This window comes from Ictidomys tridecemlineatus, chromosome 8 (genome assembly GCF_052094955.1).
Source record: "Ictidomys tridecemlineatus isolate mIctTri1 chromosome 8, mIctTri1.hap1, whole genome shotgun sequence".
Taxonomy (NCBI): Eukaryota; Metazoa; Chordata; class Mammalia; order Rodentia; family Sciuridae; genus Ictidomys; species Ictidomys tridecemlineatus.
In genome coordinates, this window is record NC_135484.1 from 131,667,383 (window position 1) to 131,689,916 (window position 22,534).

Genomic DNA, 22,534 nt, shown 5'->3' on the forward strand with positions numbered 1-22,534 from the left:
TATTTCAAAGTGTATATATACTCAATCCTATTATTTAATAGTAAGATAGTGGTTAAGAGCCTTGCCTTGATAATCTAACAACTCTACATGTGAGGTCTAGCTCTGTCAGTTATGGGTTGTGTGATCTTGGACCAGTATATTAATTAAGCCTTCATTTTCATATTTGTAATACACCACTCTCCTTCTTAAGGTTCTGGTGTAGATGAAATGTGAAAATGTACATGGAAGTACCATGGAAGTTCAACAAATGTGAGCTACCATTATTTTCTCTTTAGGTTTCTATAAATAATATGATTCTTTATATTTCACACAAATGGGTGTGAAATATAAAGAATCATACATTCACATACAATGGGTGTATGTGTGGGGGACCCCAAGGCCTTGGGGCAAAAAAGAGCTATTTATATCCCTGTAGTTTTTAATGATGTTGAGAACTATAATACAACTTCCTATAAAATACATTTTAGCTCAAAGCCAAGGGCGGTGTGATTCATAATGTTGAAAAGTGTAGGCCTCTTGGCCTTGAATAAAGTCTAAGTGACCACAAATTCAGATGAGACATGAGTCCTTAAAATAGATTGTTTACAAAAATTACACATTTAAAATATATATAATAAGCTATAATATGATCATGCAAATCAATATTCAGTACTATTGAATATAATATGCATATACTAATATAGACATTTAGGCTTTTTTCATATTGTATTCTATTTTAAACACATTAGTCAAAACCCAGAAGAGGAAATTTCCAAACATAAAAAGGACACTTATTGGAATAGCAAGTGAAATATTTAGCTCACAATATGACACATTCATGAAGCCCATGGGTCAGCACACTTTTTTTTTTTTTTTTTTGTAACAGGATAGTAAATCCTTTAGGATTTGCAGAATGGTAGTTCTCTGTCCCAACTACTCAACTCTGGTGTTGTAGCAAGGAAGCAATTACAGACAACTTATAAAATAAACTAGTGTGATTGTGTTACAATACAATATTGTTATATTGGATTGTGATTCTAAGGCAGGAAGATCTCATGATCCTCAAAGCCAGCTTCAGCAAAAGCAAGGAGCTAACCAACTCACTGAGACACTGTCTCTAAATAAAATACAAAATAGGGCTAGGGATGTGGCTCAGTGGTTCAGTGCCCCGAAGTTTAATCCCCAGTATCCCCTACTGGAAAAAACAAACAAACAAAAAATAAGTGGCAGGCCAGATATGGCCTGTGAGTTTTATGTTACCATTGTTAAAAAAATTATATATATATAGATATATATATAGATATAGATATATGAGAAAGAGAGTCATGCATTGCATTCAGGATGTTTTGATAAAATGTGAAAGATGAAAAACTAAAATGATTCACTGAACTCTTCAGAAACAAGTTTAAATAAATATGATCTCTGTACTATGTAACCATTTGTACACTGATAACAAATGAAGATGATTGTGTGAATATATGGGTACATTATATACATGTAATATGTTACAAGTATTTAATGTTTAAATCTTATATATATTATGAAAAGCTTCAAACTATATTGGGCTCTTTCCTTTTACAGCTACAGCCCCAGCCAGAAGGATGCTCAGGCTTCAGAAGAGGCTGGCCTCCAGTGTCCTCTGCTGTGGATAAAAGAAGGTCTGATTGGATCCCAGTGAGACCAATGTAATCTCCAAGGCCAACTCTCATCAGCAGATCTGGAAGCTGATCAAAGATGGGCTGATCATCCACAAAACAGTGATCATCCATTCTGGGGCTGCATGTCAGAAAAACATCTTGGCTCCCCAGATGCACAGGCATGTGGGAATATGTAAGCAGAAGAGTATAGCTAATGCTCCAATGCAGGAGAAGGTCACCTTGGTGCAGAGGATTCAGATTCTGTGTAGGCTGCTCAGAGATACCATGAATCTAACATTGACCACCACATGTATCACAGCCTCTACCTGAAGGGCAATATGAACAAGAACAAGTGGATCCTCATGGAGGATATCCACAAGCTGAAGGCAGATAAGGCTGACAAGAAGCCTCTGGCTGACCAGGCTAAGACCTGCAGGTATAAGAACAAGGAGGCATACAAGTGCTAGGAGGAGCGCTCCAGGCCAAGGAGGTGGACATCATAAAGACTCTGTCCAAGGAGAAAGAGACCAAGAAATAAAGCTCCCCTCTTGTGTTTGTACATGGTGGCCTTGGTTATAATATAAATCCTCCTTGGATTATAAACCAAATTTATCTTTTTAAAAAATAAAAACTTTATTGTACCAAATTTTTAAAAGTTAACAGTTTTATAAAGCATCCTTTTTACAATAAAAGAAATACAATTAATCTGGTCTTTGATTTGTGAGCTTTAAAGAAGTCATGTTTTAAAACCAGTAATAGTTCATCACTCTCCAAATATTTCTGCTCTGTTGCACATACTTTAATTTTTTTAATCTTTAACACTGTTCTGAGCTTTTCACCATTACATAAAATGTTTAAATTTTCAGCATTGAATTTTATTGGAAATGTATAATTTTCTTGTTGAAACTCATGTCTTAAAAGACTATAAACATGTTTAAAAAGCTAAATAATGAAATGTAACTAAACAATAATATTCAGAAAGAACTTTAGGTGCATCCCGATGATGGTCACTGGCAAAAACAAAAATCTTAGTAAAACAATATGTAAATATAGTTGGCAACCTTTGGCTGATATGGAAAAATATTAGAAAATGAAGCTGTCAATTGTCATTTGGAAAATAAAAGCTATGCTTAACAGAGGAAAACTCTTTTTTTAAAGTCAAGCTCTTTTTTAGAACCATATAATTTATATGGTAAATATTTTATTTTAACCATTGTGGTTAGAAATACTATTTCTATACTTAAGCACTTAGCTCCAGTCTAGAAAATGAAGTAGCTTCTGGCTAACTCTATCAGTTCAACAACTGTATTTTGTTGAAGATGAACTAAAAGAGACTGCTTTTTCATTATGGGAATGAAAAATCAATGGAACTTTAAATCATCACACTGTCTTTATAAGTATAAAAACACAAAATGTAGTGATGTGCATAATGAGCTCAGGAGGCTTAGAGAACATCATGGCCTCTTTGGGCCACAATAATTTTTGCACTCAGAAAGCAGTTCAAGAATTTGAAGCTGAGCAAGATCTAGAGATGTATTGAATTCTTTTTTTTCTAAGAAGACCTTGGTTCAAGAGCAAGAACTTAAGTTTTCCTGACAAAAGAGACACATGTCTTTCTTTCTTTCTTTCTTTCTTTCTTTCTTTCTCTCTTCTTTCTTTCTTTTTCTTTCTTTCTCTTTCTTTCTTTCTTTCTTTCTTTCTTTTTTTCTTTATTTCTTTCTTTTTTGGTACTAGGAACTGAACCCAGGGGTGCTTTACCACAGAACTACATCCCCTGACCTTTTTATTTTGAGTTCTCCCTAAATTGCCCATGCTGCCCTTGAACTTGAGATTCTCCTACTTCACTGGGATTACAAATGTTTGTCACTGTACCTGGTGTGTGTCAATTTTTTTTGAATGGCATTTAATTAAACGGCCAATTTTGAGTTCGTACATGCATAACCTTGTAGATCAACAAGGAGTTTGTTGGAGTTTGTTGAGTGAGATGAAAAGTACTTAGGACAGTACCTGACCTAATAAATTATCAGTGCACTTTATCATTACCTTGTTAATATCAACATTTCTTATTGTGTACTGTATATCTTGGGATAGTGGAACTGTGCACCTTGATACTTGTCTGACATTTTTTCCACTAGCCATGTTCACAGCCCACAATCCTCTTCCCTGCCACCTGGTTCTTCTCCAACATCCTTGGGCAGTGGTTTGCAGATAGGTGCACACCAGCATCACTTGCAGGTTCATCATCTCATCTGACCTCCTTCTTCACCTGGGGCTGCTGATCTCTCTTCCTTGTTTCCCATGCAGTGCTCTAGTAATTTGCTGTCCTGGTGCTTTTTTCACATTGATAGAAGGAAGCTGAGCCATGGTAGTTGGATGGTAAACACCAGAGCATTTATACAGTCTTGCAGAACTTCTAGCACCATGAAGATTGCAGGCTCTGCAGCCAGCTGCCTGGGTGCTTGTTCAGCTCCTGGTCCAGTTCTGCCCTGGGCAAGTCCATTGCTCTAGCCCTACGCCTTCCTCTGTCAAGATAGACTCCTATATGGAGCTATATTGTCATGTGGTGTTAATGATTTACTAAGGAACAGGCTTAGAATTACCTGGCATATAATAAGCAGTCAAAATTAAAAATTTTAACTTACATATATTTTTTAATATTCCTCATTAGGAGCCCTAGATCTTGTGACAGTAAAATGAATGGAAGGGGCTGGGTTCAAATTCTGACTGAACCACTCATTGGGATTGCAATTTGGAGCACATTATTAAACTAAATCAGCCTGTTAGGAAATAGGATTAATAATACCTACTTCATAACACATAGTTGTTATAGAAATAAAAAAGATAAATAGAATTAAGCACTTTGTATTATGGTCAGCAAGGAATAAGTAGGAATTACTAAGCTTCAGTGCAGTGGTTTTTAGACCGTATGATTACTGATACCAGATTTCAGATCAAAGTTATCATACAGGGCCTTATTTTCATATATCAATTGGAATTTAGCTCTAATAGTATAAACTGAAGTAGCAACAAATAGTTTTTTTTAAAATAACCATAAATTACTTTTTTTAATAAATATGTGCTGTTTATAAATAAGAAAATATATATATTTCATCTTTAATAATGCACTTTGCTCTCTGGGTTTCTTTCCATTCCATCTTAAAGTGCATCAATTAAAAACATAATGAACCACTTCTTCTCATTATTGTTCAAATAAGTAAAAATAATATTAATAGGAAGACACTAATCTACTACCATTAGTACTGCAATCTAGCAGATCAACTTAACATCCTGCTCTATTTAATACTGTCCAGCGGAAGAAAATATCTAATTTTGGTTTTAAACAAACTCAAAAACAAAACAAAAGGAAAAACAATCAAAAACAAAACAGCTAAAACAATCTCACCATGGCCCTCTGACAAAGAACACTGAGCAGTTTGCTACAGCTGCCAGGATTGGTGTGTGGTGAGGGACAAGGGCCTCTGGGAAAGGCCTCTGGGATCCTGGTGGGTGGGGTGAGAGGGTAAAAGGCCTGCTAGGGAGGAGCAGGTGAGGGAAGGGCCTCCCCCCTCTTTAGGAATCAACAGCCCTTTGTCTGGTGATTCTGGCAGCTCATTCAGTGGCTGTGAAGCCTGATCTGCCTGAAATCAAAGGCACATGCAGAAATCTACTCCCAACATAGGGTGAGTCCTTAGAGAAACTGGCTGGGCTTCTTTCTGGAGAGTCCCTCTGAGATATCAACAATGGAAATACAACCCAAAATTGACAGAAGACCTGCAGGAAATGTCACTCTATTGCTTCTCTCTTTACTGGGGCACTGCTCCTGGGAAGACCAGACTGGATCCAGGCACTGGGGTCCTCCTTCTTCGCGAGCAATCATGGCATTGCCAGTAGTCCAGAGAAGTGCTGGTGATGTCTTCTCCAGTCTGACCAGGAGGCCCAGCTGGGGTCTCCTCCACCCAGGGTGGGGGCCACCGCTGTTTCTCCACAGTCTCTGTAAGGCTTTCAGCCCTGCCCCGGTGGGAGAACATACACAGAATGGCAACCACCCAGCAGCCTGGGAGCTGCCTTCTCTCCAAAGGTCTGGATCCTAACAACACCTTCCTCCCTCCTGGGAGATTTTGCCCTACCAAGGTTGGGCAGGAACCAGAAGGATAGTTTCTCTGTTTTGCCAAGACTGGGACATGGGCTTACCCAACCCCAAATCCCTTTGGCAAGTGCCGTGCAGCCAAAGTCCACACAGTGGAAACCAAACAAAATGACGTGGCTTATTTAGGGGGAGAATGGGAAGCCAAATACAAAACAAAACACCACTCTACAGAGTACAACAGAAAAGCCCACCCAACACTCCTTCTGTTCCCATGTGAGGCTGACCCCCAAGGGAGCCCAAACAACCCCTAAAATAAAACTCAGACCAAAAGTCTGACATGTAAACCCCAAATCAACAAACCCCTCCTGAAACATGCAAAGGAACTGCTCACCCAGAAATATCCCAAATCATCTGTGCTGATGATGGAGAGCATGATGGCTTTTCCCACCATCTTAACTTGAGCATTGTGTCTTCCATGGGTACCCCAAAGAGAGCAAACTCTCTTCTCAAGATCAGGGCAATGACAGCTAAGAAGGTAGTTCTTACCAGCACCTGGGAATTGTGTTTTCTTTAACTCCCAGACACTGACAGTGGCCTGGTCTAGGAAGAGATGTGAGCTCATGAGACAACTCCAAGTCCCAGGGCCTGTGGGGTCTTCACATACACCCAGCTATGGTGGGTGGTGGCAATCCCTAGGAAATAGTGTGATCCACAAACATGGATAAGGACAAAATAAGGGCTACCTCTGGTGGCAACATGGTAGCCACCAAAACAGCCAAACAGGCAGGATGCTGGAGGCCCCCCTATGACCACATCTTTTCCAGATTTGCAGCAAAGGCACAATTGGGGTTTTCCAGTTGTCCTGTCCCAAATGACATGCAGTCCATCAATGAAGTCATCAAGTTGCACTGTAGGTCCCAGCTTTCTCATGTCTGGGTTCCAGGTCATTCCCTTCCCTATTCAATGTATTCTACCTTACAGGCAATAGCTGGGAGGCGGGCCATCTTTCAGGTCCCACATCTGTAGGGTTTAATGTTGTCCTTCTCCTCTGGTTGATGGTGTTGAGTGCCTGCACCCATCTATCAATCTTCTCCAGGCTGTCTGACTTGCCTTCATTCTGCCTGCTCTTTAGCACATCCTGCTCTTTTCCAGGAGTGTTAGGCTGCTCATTCTCATCAGGCACCAAGTAGTGGGAAGGGGCCCAGCCCTCCAGCTCCCCAAACCTCACATACCACCAATCACTCTCCTGATTCTCCAGCACCTGCACCTCCACGACAGCAGGGAAACTGATCTCTGAGTCCTGGATCTTCTGGTAGGCGCTACATGTCACAAAGAACATGGCTGGCCCTTCCCACTCCATCTTACGGATACATGGGAGAGCGGTGGCCGGGAGGGTGTTGATGTTGGCTGAGCCTCTCCAAGCCCCCCTCATTGGGCCCTTCAGAGGCTATGTGTGGGGTAAGCTCTGAATCCTCATTCTTAGGACCCCTTAGGGCCCCTTTTCCCCCAGAGCTGGCCTGTGGGTCTCAGTTGGCATCCTAAAGTTCTGATGTCCATCTTCTCTTGACTCTGTGACTCTGCCTGGTTCAGGAAGAGCTTAGGCTGAACAGATGGCTTGGTCTGGGCACAGGAGGTCAGCCCAGCCCTCATATCAGTGTCCTTCTTGGCCCCGACCTTGGGAGTGCCATGAATGCTTGCATCCTAGGCAAAGCATGGCTTCAGGTCACCCTTGTTCTCTGACAAGAAGGAGGAAGAGGAGGAGGATGAGGAGCAGGTGGTGTTGATGCTGATGGATGAGGAAAAGGAGGCCAAGGACTGGTTCTTCCCCAGTTCTTTCTGGGCATTCTTCTCTGTCTTGAACTTTAGGAGTGATGATGACTTGGGGGAGCCTGACTTGGGGGAGTTTCTCTTGGCAAGGGACAGTGAGGAGCCCCCTGGGGAGTCACTGTCCCCAGAGGAGCCTCTGGTTGACAGGGTGTCCTCTCCATATGACCAAAAGCCCTCATTCTCTGGGCCACATCTTCTGAAGACTCGCCCGCCTTGAAGCAGGCCCACTGCAGGGAGGAGGCATGTGAAGGTCTACAGGGCTGGGCAGGCTTCTGGTCTCCTGAGCCTCTAACCTCTCTGGGCTCCTTACTCAGCTCTGGCTCAGAGTCAAAGCCAAAGGTGGAGATATCATACTCAGGCTCCTCTTACTTGAGCTTCAAAAGGGAATCCTGGCTCTTGTTGGCACCCACAGGTCCCTGGCTCTTGTTGGTCTCCTTGGGCTTGCTGAGAGGTACTGGCGGCAGGACCTCCGGCCATGTCAATGTGTTCCTGCGGCTGCTCAAGTTGGGCTTCTTTTGCTTATTGATACAGGATGCGGGGGCCCAGCCCTCCTTCTCATAGATCTGCACTTACTACCAGCCTGAGTTCTTGTCAATGACCTCTGCATTCAATCCACAGTGGAACCTGATCACGTCAGAGATGCATGATTGGAACTTTGCAATAGTGTAGTACTTCACCTCGACAGAAGGGGGCTCTGGTGGCTTCAGCAGCTGAAACCCCAAGCTGGATTCTTGGCGTGGTAGAGGTCTTGTCCTTAGGTTTGGGGAGCTGATTTGGGCCCTCTGTGGGGCAATCCTCGCTACAGCTGGAGAACCCTGGGCCAGTTTGGAGACGGTCCTCTTGGGGACACTGAGGGTACTACCATTGGAAGTATTGCACAGGATGGGAAGGCTAATCTCTTTTTTAGCAAAGGGACTTCAGGACCTTCGCCTCCTTGTCCCCAGACCTCTTCTTGTTTAACAGGTGGCTGATCTCCATGATGTTCCCAGTGATCTCCAAGGGGCCTGCCAGATTCTTTTTCCAGGTTGGCAGGTCATCCTTGACCTTCTTTGGGTAGGATGCTGGTGCCCAGCCCTCTTTTGACCAGGTATCTGATATACCACCAGCCCTCCAAATTCTTCTGGATAACCTCCATGGTGACACACTTCTCAAAGCCAATCTCGTCCTTGCTTTGCCTGACATAGGGTTGAACAGTGACATAATTCTCTTCTCAGCTGTGCTGCCTGTTCACCATCCTGCCCAGGGTCCACCGGTGATCCAGGAGCCACAGATGGGCCTTTTGTCTCTTGGACACTTCCCCCATCTTGGAGGTGTCCCATTCTGGGCCTCTAGGTAGGTGTCAGGGACCCAGCTCTGCTCCTCAGATGTGCTATCAAACCACCATCCTTTCTGGACTTCAGTATCCCCCTTGGAAAGACAGAATGCCAATCTCCACCCTGCTTCTTACCAAGACATTTTAAAATCTGCATGATTTTATATCGCTCTTGTTCTTCCACCTTCCCAGCCTGGAGGCTTCACTCTGAGTTCTCTTGCTTCTTATAGTTGGACATCAGCACATACTGTTCCAGGATCATGGGCTCGGCATTGGTGTCAGCACCTGATTTCCTCTTGGAACTGCCATAATCTCTGAAAAAGAAGCAACATCAGACAGACATGATTGTGTGTGTTGGGGGCAGGGTGGCCCAGGGCTGCGGGTCTCACGCTGCCAGGGGGGGGGCATGAGCAGGATGCAGTGGGTCCTGGCGCCTCTGCTCAAGTGATGACCACAGCTCAGCAAGGTGAGCGCTCTGCAGCTGCAAGCCCTGCACACGGCGCTGCCTGAAAACAAATAGTTTTTTAAATCAGTGTTTATGAACTATTGCAACAAAAAAAGTGAACAAAATATAGTTAAATTTAAAAAAGTATATTCACATATGTGCATAATGAGCTAAAGGCAGACCACAGTCAAAAAAATTTACAAAATTCCTCATGAATTATAGAAGTCTAGTTTGATCCCTGTTGAGCAGTTAGTCAACAAAGCAGTTTCACTGTGTTAACACACCCCTAGCTTGGCTTTGTTTCATGGAAGAATTTCCAGTCTGTTATTTTAATGCTGTGCCAATATACATTTGATGTTTTCCTATTTTTTTTTTCTATTTGTAACATTGGATTGATAATCAACCCAGATTTGTACACAAGAATTGGGAATTTTAAAGTGATTACAATGCTTTTTTGTATATACACAGCAAAGAGGCTATTTTCTAAATGATGTTATTTTGCCAACATCATGAATGAGATGCTGCCGATTTGCCTGGCTTGGTAAGAAGGTCCTCTTTGGGTTTCAGGATGTCCTCTTGTAGGTCACAATTTGCTAAATTTTTTTAACATGAATGGTATTGAATTTTATTGAATATTCTTTAACACATCCACAATATGAGTACCTTGATGTGATGTTTCCTCTTTATCAGCACTGTCCAATAGACCTTTCTGCCATGAATGAAATGTATAGTATGTGCACTTCATTATCAGGTATGATAGCCACCAACCCATGTTGTTACTGAGCTCTTGAAATAAGTAGTGTGTCCGAGAAACTCAAATTTAATTTTGTAGGATTTTAACTAATTTAAATAGTTATACAAGGGTTTGAGTTCCTGTATTGGATAGTTAATATGTAGGTTAGCAGAAGACACTTTAATTGGTGTTCATTATGATTTTCTTTTCCTGCCCTTTTTCCTTCCTTTCCTTCCTTCCTTCCCTTTTTTTCTTCCTCCCTTTCTCCCTCCCTCCTTCCCTTTCTCTCTTTCTCTCTTTGACTCTCTTACCTCCTCCCTTCCTTCCTTCCCTCCTTCCTTCCTTTCTTGGTCTCTAGCACTGGAGCTCAAACCCAGGGCCTCAGCATGCAAGGAAAGTTCTCTACCATAGAAACACATCCCAGCCTTCAGGAGTGTTTTCAATTAAAGTCCCACAAAGTGCAAACATTTTAATTCCTTTTAACTTCCAATGTTTGAGACTACTGTATGTCCCTCAAATTTCCTCTTAGGTGAGGCATCCTGTTTATCACATGACCTAGTTTCCAGATTATGGCTCTTTTTTTTTTAAATCTTGTCCAACTCTAGCTTCATCCTCAATTCCATATTCACAATAGTTCACTAAAATCCTTTAGTTCTTCAACATTTCTTGAACAAATCCTTAGTGTTTTGCCACCATGGCTAATAGGTATATCTACATTCTTCTCAAATTATGTTACAATATTCTTTTCAAATTACATGTTCAATTATTATTATACAATATATTTCAATTGTAATCTTTATCTTTGATGTGATTCCAAGGGATACTGTTAAAATTGTGGAAAGCTTGCATTGCACTGGATATATTTTATGAGGAATCTTTTCAGACTTTAGCTTAGCCCAAATAAGGTTGAGTTTGTTTTTTTTTTTTTTTTTTTTTAAAAAAAAAAAAAAAAAACATCTGCCTTTGGCCTGGAGATAGAGCTCAGGGCTTTTCTAGCATGTTGTTGGCCCAGGGTTTAATACCCAGCACTGTAACAATAATAATTATAATAATAAAATTAAAATTAAAATCCCCCTTTAACATTAAACTTAGCTTAAAAGAGAGGTGAGAAGGAAAATAACTATTCAATGGATTCCCCCATTTGTGGCTAAGACAAACTATCCAGCTCCTTAGTGCCAGAAAATGTTTGTCTTTGTCACATGAAATCTCACAGGATCCCAAATAATTAAGGGCTTTCTCCAGATGGAGTCTTAATTCCTGGGACCAACTAGAACCACTGAGAGTCACTTAAATACTTAGGTCACATTTCCAGAGTGAACTTCAAATAGCAATACTTTAAAAAGAAGACTAGGGATAAAGTGACAGTTGATAATCATCCTACAAACTTCAGTTTTGTAAGGAAAAAAAATTTTCCAACTTTAAATTCAAGGGATTTATTTAGATGAATACAAATTCTGTATTATAGAGCATTTTACAAAGAAAGAAAAATGGGACATGGAATTTGGGTTTCAGGTGAGTTAGATCCTATAGCACATTTACTAAGTGTGGAGATGTTAGGAAGAAGAAATGTGCCCAGCAAGAATAGGACTAATATAAGAGGGAAGAAAGAATACAGTAAGAAATAATGTATAACACAGAGGTGTCTCAGGTGCTATCTTCTCCTACTAGCTGTACAACCTGTGGCAAGTTAACTAAGCCGCTAAGAGAGAGTTCAAAACATCAGTCCTTCTGAGGATCCTGAAACAGTCTATATCAAAGCATCTTAGAACACATCTGTAAAATATTAACAAGAATAAATAGGATTGGGTTGAATGCATAAAAAATTGGAAGAGAAATGCAATCTTCATAATACTGAATCTTCTAATTCTCAAAATGGTATATTCTTCCAGTTATTTAGTTCTTTGTACCAAGAATATTTTTTTATACTTCAGTGTAGATTCTTTTAATCTCTTCTCTACACATCTCTGCTTATATTTCCTAGTTATTTGATGTTTTGGTGTTATTTTAAACATTATCATTTCACAAATTTCATTTTCTTATTTGTATTAAAATATAAATGTTAGGGACTTTGAATGCTGAATTTTAAGCAATCTTTATTTTTGCAAAATTATTCACTAATTCTAATAGTTTACAAATTTCTTTGTGTTTTTCATAAAGATAAATTTACAAACAGAAAAGTCTTTGCATCTTTCATTTCTTTTCCTTGCCTTATTGTTTGGTTACAATTTCTAGTTCTGTACAATGTTGAATAGAAGTAGTAATTAGGGGCATTCTTGTTGATTACAGATCTCAGGGGCCAAACTCAATATTTTACTACAAGGCAGCCTGCTGAAAACTATACTGTATACCTATTAGGAAAGTCCTTTATTTCCCTTTTTTGGGGGGGGTTGGGTTTAGCTGTTGAATTTTACCCAATTCTTTTGAAAACTTGGATTTAAGTTTATTCCTTAAAAATTGTGACAAATACAACTGGTATTCCAAATGTTAAGACACTTTTGTACACTATAGAGACTTCTTCTCACTGTTATATATTGCTAATTTATTTTCTATATATTTGATATATTTGTCAAGTTTATTTATCAAGGTAAGAACAGACTTAGAGTTGGGAAGCATTTTCTTTTTTTTCTTTTTGAAAGAAATTGTATAATGGGGTAATTTCTTCCTTAAATGTTTGAAAAGATTCCACGATGCCTTTACATTTTCTCCATGGAAAGCTTTTAAATAACTGTTTGACTTACTTAGCCCCTGAGTTCAACCGTCAAGACCACCAAAAAATGTGTAACTAACTAACTGATGGAATTCTACCAATCAGTGGAAACTCTGGGCTTGCTTTAGTTTAAATTTTTGACTTTAATTTCATTCTTATTCAACTTGATATTAAGTTCTTCAAACATTTTTAATGTTTGTGGGTTTTCTAGCAATGTTTTCATTCCTGAGGTTATTTTCCCCCTTTTATGGATTACTCTTACTAGTGGTTTATCAATTTTATTAATCTCTGTAAAGAATCAGCTTTTAGTTTTGTTTTTCTTTTAACTTTGTCTTGCAGTGATTGACACTCTTACTTGTCCATTTACATTTGCTTCTTGAATTTTTTTAGTTGTGTATGGACACAATACCTTTATTTATTTTTATGTGGTGCTCGGAATTGAACCCAATGCCTCACACATGATAGGCAAGTGCACTACCACTGAGCCCCAATTCATAATTTTTATAGGAAGTGTAGGTAAAGCTATAAATTTCCCTCTAAATGTTGGTTTAACTGCAGCCCATACTTTTTCATTTGGCAACTCTTCATTATCAGTTTAAAATATTTTCTAATGTTTATTTCCTCTTCAATCCTTGGGTTACTTAGAAATATGTTCTGTTTAATTTCTAGGCATTGAGACAAATTTGAGGAGCTTCTAGTCATCTTTTGTTATTAACTTCTGGATATTTTTCCTGAGGTTATAGGGTGTATTTTGAGTTATTTAAATTCTCTGAAATATTTTGAGGCTTTTTTGTGGTCTGTTTACTGTCTGTTTTGGTAGATTTTCCACATGGGTATAAGTGAAATAGAAATTGTGTCCCTGCTAAAAGTGTTCTATGTATCTCAAGTAGGTCAAGATTTTAACTGTACTCTTCATACTGTTTTTACAAACTTTCTGTTTAAAGGTATACTCAGCAACTCCCATACTGTGGATTTATACCATATTTTCATTTTAGTTGTCTCTTCTTGCCTTACATATTTTGAAACAGTGTTTAGAATTGTGAAATTCTTCCTAGAGAATGGGCTTCCTTATCATTGTGAAATATTTCTCTTTCTCTTTGGTACTATTTCTTCACTTAAAATCTGTTTAATCAGATGTCAATGTAGTTAGGTGAGCTTTTACATTGAGAGTTCTAAGTTTCTTTTTCCATCCTTGTACAAAGTAAAAAAATATTCGGTGATTCCACTTGTAAAAAGGTTAATAAACAGGCAAAAATGAATACTAAGTTGATAACAAATTAAAACAAAAAAATAATAATACTCAAGATAATGTCTGGGTGATGTGATACACACCTGCAATCCCAGCTACTTGGGAGGCTGAGGCTGATCTCAGCTGAGCTGAGGAGGATCTCAATAGGCCAGTTTGAGCAACTTAGAACCTGCCTCAACATCCAATAGAAAAAGTGCTGGGCTTGTAGCCCAGTGGTAGAATGCTTGCCTAGTATGTGAAAAATGCTGGGTAAATTCTTGCACCCCCCAGCCCAAACATTCAATAATGTTTATCCTGGTGGGAAAAGAAATAGGCCGTGATCAGGAAGGGATGTGTAAGTTGCTCATTAACAATATATTAGAGCTATATGGGTAGATAGAAATTCATTTTGTTCTTTTTATTTTTCTTCTTCTTATGTGCTAGGATTAAACTGGCTGTTTGTAAAGACATTTTAGAACAGCATAACATATATGGTTTACTTACTAATGTATTAATATTATTTGAAATTTCTTATAGTCAAAAGTAAAATCATACTTTATTTTTTACAAATTATTTATACAAATATTATAAATACATGCTTGTTTAATCATTTCTGGTTAATATGTGTAATCATTCTTTTTTAAATCTTACTTAGTAAACTCAAAATTCAATTAGTGCTCATTTTCAAAAGATAGTCAATTTTTTTCTTGCCTCCCTCTAGTAAATTATAGGGATCTAAGATTCCAATGGTGGGCTCAGCATGAACTTCCCTGGGATTATAGATTCAGTTCATGTTGTCTGGGCTGGTGTAGTAGAGGTTAGGTTTCAAGTGGCATTTCAGGCATCACTGTGGACATGACAAATACAGCAATGACTGAGGACTGGATTTGGCATGTTTGAGACCAGGCAGAATGAAGCAGCAGTTGACCTTGTCAGGAGGTTGAGGGAACAAATAAAATATTTAGGATTATGGAAGCCAGATTGGGATGTCTTCAAGCATCCCAATCCAGGAGAAAAGGGAATTACAAATTTGGAAAGGGATATAGTTGAGATCCCAAAGTAATGAAGAAGAAGAATTAGATATCAGTGTGAACTCAAGTTTTTCAAGGTTCACAATGCATGCTTACATGAGCATGCATAACAATGAGTTTGTGTATACATATGTAAATGTACAAGTTTGACTACCAATAGGCTTAAAACCAGTAACTTCCCAGTTAGCTATGAATCCTTCTCCAGTCTTGGCTTCCATATACCATTCCCCATTTAAAGAAAACAGTGTTCCTTTGAAACTGTGTAATCTATATTGGGGGATGAGTACAAGATGAACTTGTAACACTTTGATGTACCAAAAATAAGGAAGAATCCAAAAAGTAATGTAGACATGTTGAAAGGACTATAGAAGACAGTGTAAAGAGATTCCCACAGCCAAAATCTGGGAAATTTCAGCATGAAAATAAATGATATATTATTAGCTACTTAAGTAAAATGAGAACCCAGGAGCCTAAACTGATACAAATGAATAAATACATAGAGAGGGGAAGGTTCTTATTTACAATAGGATATGGAAGCACAAGTGGTGGACTCACCACCTGGCAATCAAAATAGTAACTGATTCAGGCAAGAATTATCAACAGACTCAAACTAGCTGTCAGCAATTCAGTAGAAATTAGGACATTTCACAGTCTACTCAATTACTAACTTTACAATTGAAAAACTTTGTAGATATCCTAACCTAGTGGCCAAAGACCACATCACCAGAAATAGGACAAACATTGTGCATCTTCTAGTATGACACAACAAAAAGAATAAAACATCATTTCTGATATTTATGACACAAATGTATATCCTGATTCTAATCATGAGAAATATTACAGAAACCTAAACTGAGTAAGCAACATTATACAAATTGGCCTATGCTCCTCAAGTGTCAAGGTCATGAATGAAAAAACCAAAAAACTGTTCCAGATGGAAGGAGACCAGACCAAGGAGAACATGTTATCCTGGATTGGGATGCTTGAAAACAGCAGCATTTGGGGGGCAATTACCAAAATGTGAATTCAATCTGTGAGTTAGATGTCATCATCATTTCTATATAATTTCTGTTTGTGGCCCATATCCAGGAATATGACAGTATACTACATACTGATGGCAGATGGAACTTTGCCAAACTACAGATATTCACTGAATTGTCTACATATATAATCATACCAACACAGTACATTAAAAGAGGTTTTAAAATACTCATAAATTCTCATGAAATCCTCAGCATGTAAAACAGGTCCATGTAGGGTAAGTATAAAGAACCCTCCACAAACACTTCTCATAAACATGAACAATATGCTTTGCACAAAACTTTCTGGTGGCCTGGAAGCTCTATCAGAAATCTCCATAATGCCCTTTCCCCATACTCACATTTGTTTCCAACTGTTCTAAGACAACTTTCCAATGAACAATTTCTATCACATTATTGAGTAGCAGGGCACTGTGTATGCTCTGGACACTCTAGAAATGCAACCCCTTCTCAGGAGACACTTGCTTCAGTGCCTCCAGGAAGCTGGAACATTCAGGCTGAAGGCTCCAAGCTGAACAAGCTCCTTGGAAGGACATGAAAGTGCAACTCTACTTGTGAGGGTTGACTGGGTTGTATCCATGTATTAAAACTGAAGGAGTTTAAATGTATGTAAGTTTTCTCACAGGATGATGAATAAGTTCTGGAAATGGACAATTGAGTATAGTTGGAGAACAAAGTGAATATACAAAGTGTTCCTGAACTGTAAACTTCAAAATGGTTCAAATGGCAAATTGTATGTGTATTTTATAATAAAAACATCTAAAGATGCATTTTCTATTGTTAAGTATTTCCTGCTAATATTTAGTAATCACATTCATTAAGAGCACTAACCAGCTGGCCACAGTGGTGCACGCCTGTCAGCCATTGGGAGGCAGAGGCAGGAGGATTGCAACTTCAAAGCCAGCCTTAGCAAAAGCAAGGTACTAAGAAATTCAGTGAGACCCTGTCTCTAAATAAAATACAAAATAATGTTGTGGATGTGGCTCAGTGGCAAAGTGCTTAGGAGTTCAATCTGTGGTACCAAAAAAAAAAAAAAAAGAAGCACTCATCAAAAATTGACAGCCCTGTATTTGAGGTTTGGATTGACTTGCTGCATCTCTGGAAATTAAAAGCATGTCACTTAGCTAAGCCTCAGTTTCCTCATTTGTAACACAGGATTTGTAAAATGCTTACTTACCCATTAGAGGTTGCTGTGAAATTTCAACTTGGTAAAATCTAAATACACAAAAGAAGCTCAATAAATGTTAGCTCTGATTTTATTTTTAAGTTTTAAAACCAATGTGATTCTTGTACTTTCTATAAGGCAGGCTTAAAAAATTGCTTTAGCATAAAAATGCATTTGTTCATTTCTCCTTAGTCCTTAATGTTACAGAGAACTATAAGACAACATGCCCTAAAATCAAATTCATATTATAGTCAAGTGATGAGCCCATGTGTTGACCCCTGAGTTAATAGTTAATAATCTTAGAGTATCATACTCCAAGAGGCAACAATTTCAGAGAAGCCACTTGAAATAATTTATGTATATATAATGTGTGTACAAAACCTATACATATAATTTTTTATCAAGTATAACATGATTATACAAAAACACTGACTCACAATATAGTTCAAACATACCAAAGAAGACTATTTTATTTTTCTCCCTTTTACATCCTATTTTAGGCAAAATGATGAAACCCAGAAAATAATAGGAATTGATTAGTTTATAAAAACTGGGTATTTTATAAATGAAAAAGATTCAGTCAACTATGTCTCTCCAATTCCAAACAATGAGACTTACTATACTCTCAAAATGAACTTAAATAAATTATTGTTAAATTCTAATGACATATACATTTTCATTGGTTTATAGTTCAAGTAGAAAAAGTATGTAAAGTGATTTATAAGTCAAAACATTTCATACAAAAGGATTTTTTTTTTTGGTACTAGGGATTGAACTCAGGGACATTCAACCATTGAGCTGCATCTCCAGTTCTATTCTAAATTTTATTTAGAGACAGGGTTGTTAAGTGCCTCGACATTTCTAAGGCTGGCTTTGTACTTGAGATCCACCTATCTCAGCTTCCCAAGATACTGGGATTACACGCATACATCACTGTGCCTGGCCAAAAAGAATAGTTTTAACAATACCCATATGATCTCAAGAGAAAACGCATTGCAATTAAAAATTTCAGAATAATGCATTTTTAAGGCCATTTTAAAAATTATGAAACAGTTTTAAAATGTCATAAACTAAAAATTTATACAGATAAAGCTAAGGGGTTAAAAACTATCAAATGTGGTAAAGTCATCTAAAGTCAAATAAGATATAATATAAATTAAAATATAATATTATATAAACATGTTGCATATTATATAATATAGTAATATATATTATATAATACAATTTGAATAAAATATATTTATATAACATTCTCACATATATTAATTTATATAATGTTATATATTTACTTTATTATATATGCACATAATAAAATATATATAAATTATATTTATAAATTTATATATGTAAATTTTATGTATATGAATTATACATATTTATATATACATATATTATATATTCATATATTATATATAAATTATATAATATATAACATTTATATTCTTATATATAAATTATATATATTTATTTTATATATTTTATGTAAATGATATATGATATAAATTATATATTTATGTATAAAAATATATATGAATTATACATATTAAAGATAAATTATATGATATGGAAAATACATATTCAATATACACATATAATAAAATAATATATATAAGCTAAATATATATTATTTTATTATGTATATAACATATATATTATATATCACATAATTTATTTAGATTTATATTAATTTATATTATAATATTTATCATTATAATATAATAATATGATTTCTATTATTAATATTAGTATTATATTAGTATAATTTATATTAATAAAATATATAAAATATATGAATTATGTTATAATTATATATAATTGAAATTATATCATATAGATATATGTAATTCTATAATATGTAGTATATAATATATAATGCATAATGTATAATATATAAATATATTATTATTTAAATTATATAGTTTAGTTATTTGGCTTTAGATGCTTTTGAAAATGTTTTATCCTTTAGTTTTATCTGTATAAATTTTTATTTTATGACAGTTCCAAACTTTTTAGTATTGAAGTGCATTTTCTTTCTACAATTGTACTGACTACCATATGTAAAAATTGATAATTAGAATGCAATTAAATTCAAGTTTGCAAGCTTTTTGGCCTGTACTTAAATATTAAAAAATTAAGTGAATTGCCAATGCTTACATACAAACTATAATAACACAAGAGGTCAAAGATGCACTAGAACATTATGTGGTGAGAAATATATTCATACCCAATCAGGATTTTTCAGGCACTTGCATTCAGAAACATTTTATGAATAAGCACCAGGTTTGCTCCAAAACAAAGCTCATTTTCCCCTATTGCCCCTATTTGTTGAGAACAGTATCAGATATTAAGGATCATTTACATAAATCATTTTATCGAGAAAATCATTTGAAATTTTAAAATCATAATACTTAATTTATGCAAAACTTCAAAAACACAGAATTTAAAGACAATACCAGTGAGGCACTATCATTCTATATAACTAAAACACTACCATTCTATATGACTAGCAAATGGGATACAAGGCCCTAAAGCAAAATACACACTTTGGCAATCCTATACAAAAGGGGTTCTGTCACAGCATTCTTTCCTAAAATAAACATAATGACATAAAACAAAACAAGAAAAAGAAAAACTGAATTTTGACAATCCTACACAAACTGTGACATTTCAAATTCAAGGTCTTGTAACTCTTCCATTTATCTTCAGTCACTGGCATATTCAATTCATGTCAGGCAGGCCAAGCTTCTCAGAGTTCTTTTTAGACTCAGAACTTGGCTGCAAAGGACACGATGATTTGCTGTCTGCCTCTGGAATGGATTCCTCCACATGACTCAAGGGAGTAAGAGTTGTACTAGGAGACACTGCTGCTGAAGTTGAAGCTGCTTTCTCCTCAGTCCTTCTGGCTTTGCTGGTCAGGGTAGGTGGTATGTAAACTGCTGTCCTGAGATGGGGCTGCAGTGTTCTGGGTGCTCTTGTAGGAGCAAGACAGTAAGAATGAGAGAATCTTCTCTCTGATGCCTCTCTTGCTGATCTGCCTGGCATGTTGGGCTTTGTGGCACCTCTGAAATGATCACCACTAACCCTGACTCTCATTGTCACTTTTTCCTGGAGTGCACTTGGCACAATCACCGCACTCATGCCAGTTAAGTTCTTTGGTTCACATTGTTGTCCCTGAGTTTTTTGTGGAATCTGCTGATGAAAGCCATTAAATTGGGAACCAACAGTACTGGGGTATCTTTTTTATTAAGTCCTCCAAAGGTAAGATTCTGGCAAAACTTTTCTGAAGTGACATTTTCCACATTTCTGCTGTTTCTCTCATTAGGAGAGCTTGCAAAATGGAACCTATCTACAGGCAAATGGAAATGTCTGATCTTGGTGCTTGGCATAGGCCTATGTATATCATTTATTATTATTATTATTATTATTGGTTATTCAAAACATTACAAAGATTGCAGAATCACATCGGTTGCACATCCACACTTTTACATAATGCGATAATAGTAACTGTTGTATTCTGCTACCTTTCCTATCCTCTACTATCCCCCCTTCCCTTCCCTCTCATCTTCTCTCTCTATCCCATCTACTGTAATTCATTTCTCTCCTTATTTTTTTATCTCATTCCCCTCACAACCTCTTATATGTAATTTTGTATAACAATGAGGGTCTCCTTCTATTTCCATGCAATTTCCCTTTTCTCTTCCTTTCCCTCCCACCTCATGACTCTATTTAATATTAATCTTTTCCTCCTGCTCTTCCTCCCTGCTCTTTTCTTAGTTGCTCTCATTATATCAAAGAAGATATTTGGAATTTGTTTTTTAGGGATTGGCTAGCTTCACTTAGCATAATCTGCTCTAATGCCATCCATTTCCCTGCAAATTCCATCATTTTGTCATCTTTTAGTGCTGTGTAGTACTCCATTGTGTATAAATGCCACTTTTTTTATCCATTCATCTATTGAGGGGCATCGGGGTTGGTTCCATAGTTTAACTATTGTGAATTGTGCTGCTATGAACATCGATGTGGCAGTATCCCTGTAGTACGCTCTTTTAAGGTCTTCAGGAAATAGTGCAAGAAGGGCAATAGCTGGGTCAAATGGTGGTTCCCTTCCCAGCTTTCCCAGGAATCTCCATACTGCTTTCCATATTGGCCGCACCAATTGACAGTCCCACCAGCCATGTACAAGAGTACACTTTTCCCCACATTCTCGCTAGTACTTGTTGTTGTTTGACTTCATAATGGCTGCCAATCTTACTGGAGTGAGATGGTATCTTAGGGTGGTTTTGATTTGCATTCTCTGACTGCTAGAGATGGTGAGCATTTTTTCATGTACTTGTTGATTGATTGTATGTTCTCCTCTGAGAAGTGTCTGTTCAGGTCTTTGGCCCATTTGTTGATTGGGTTACTTGTTTTCTTATTGTTTAATTTTTTTGAGTTCTTTGTATACTCTGGATATTAGGGCTCTATCTGACGTGTGAGGAGTAAACAACTGTTCCCATGATGTAGGCTCCCTATTTACCTCTCTTATTGTTTCTCTTGCTGAGAAAAAACTTTTAAGTTTAAGTAAGTCCCATTTGTTGATTCTAGTTATTAACTCTTGTGCTATGGATGTCCTATTGAGGAATTTGGAGCCCGACGCCACAATATGTAGATCAGAGCCAACCTTTTCTTCTATCAGACGCATAGTCTCTTATTTGATACCAAGGTCCTTGATCTATTTTGAGTTAACTTTTGTGCATGGCGAGAGAAAGGGATTCAGTTTCATTTTGTTGCATATGGATTTCCAGTTTTCCCAACACCATTTGTTGAAGATGCTATCCTTCCTCCATTGCATGCTTTTAGCCCCGTTATCAAATATAAGATAGTTGTAATTTTGTGGATTGATCTCTGTGTCCTCTATTCTATACCATTGGTCCACCCGCCTGTTTTGGTACCAGTACCATGCTGTTTTTGTTACTATTGCTCTGTAGTACAGTTTGAAATCTGGTTTCACTACACCTCCTGATTCACAGTTCCTGCTTAGAATTGCTTTTGCTATTCTGGGTCTTTTATTTTTCCATATGAATTTCATGATTGCTTTATCTATTTCTACAAGAAATGCTGTTGGGATTTTGATTGGCATTGCATTGAACCTATAGAGATCTTTTGGTAATATTGCCATTTTGATGATGTTAGTTCTACCTATCCATGAACAGGGTATATTTTTCCATCTTCTAAGATCTTCTTCTATTTCTCTCTGTAGGGTTCTGTAGTTTTCATTGTATAAATCTTTCACTTTTGTTAGGTTGATTTCCAAGTATTTTATTTTATTTTTTTGAGGATATTGTGAATGGGGTGGTTTTCCTC

General features: G+C 37.2%; 2 pseudogenes; one reads left to right on the forward strand and one right to left on the reverse strand.

The window, feature by feature from the left end:
• The first annotated feature begins 1,580 nt into the window (after positions 1 to 1,580).
• On the forward strand, positions 1,581 to 2,154 carry LOC101977211 (large ribosomal subunit protein eL19 pseudogene; annotated as a pseudogene).
• Positions 2,155 to 5,419: 3,265 nt separating this feature from the next.
• Positions 5,420 to 22,534, reverse strand: part of LOC101961571 (SH3 and PX domain-containing protein 2A-like) — a 62,418-nt pseudogene continuing 45,303 nt past the window's right edge.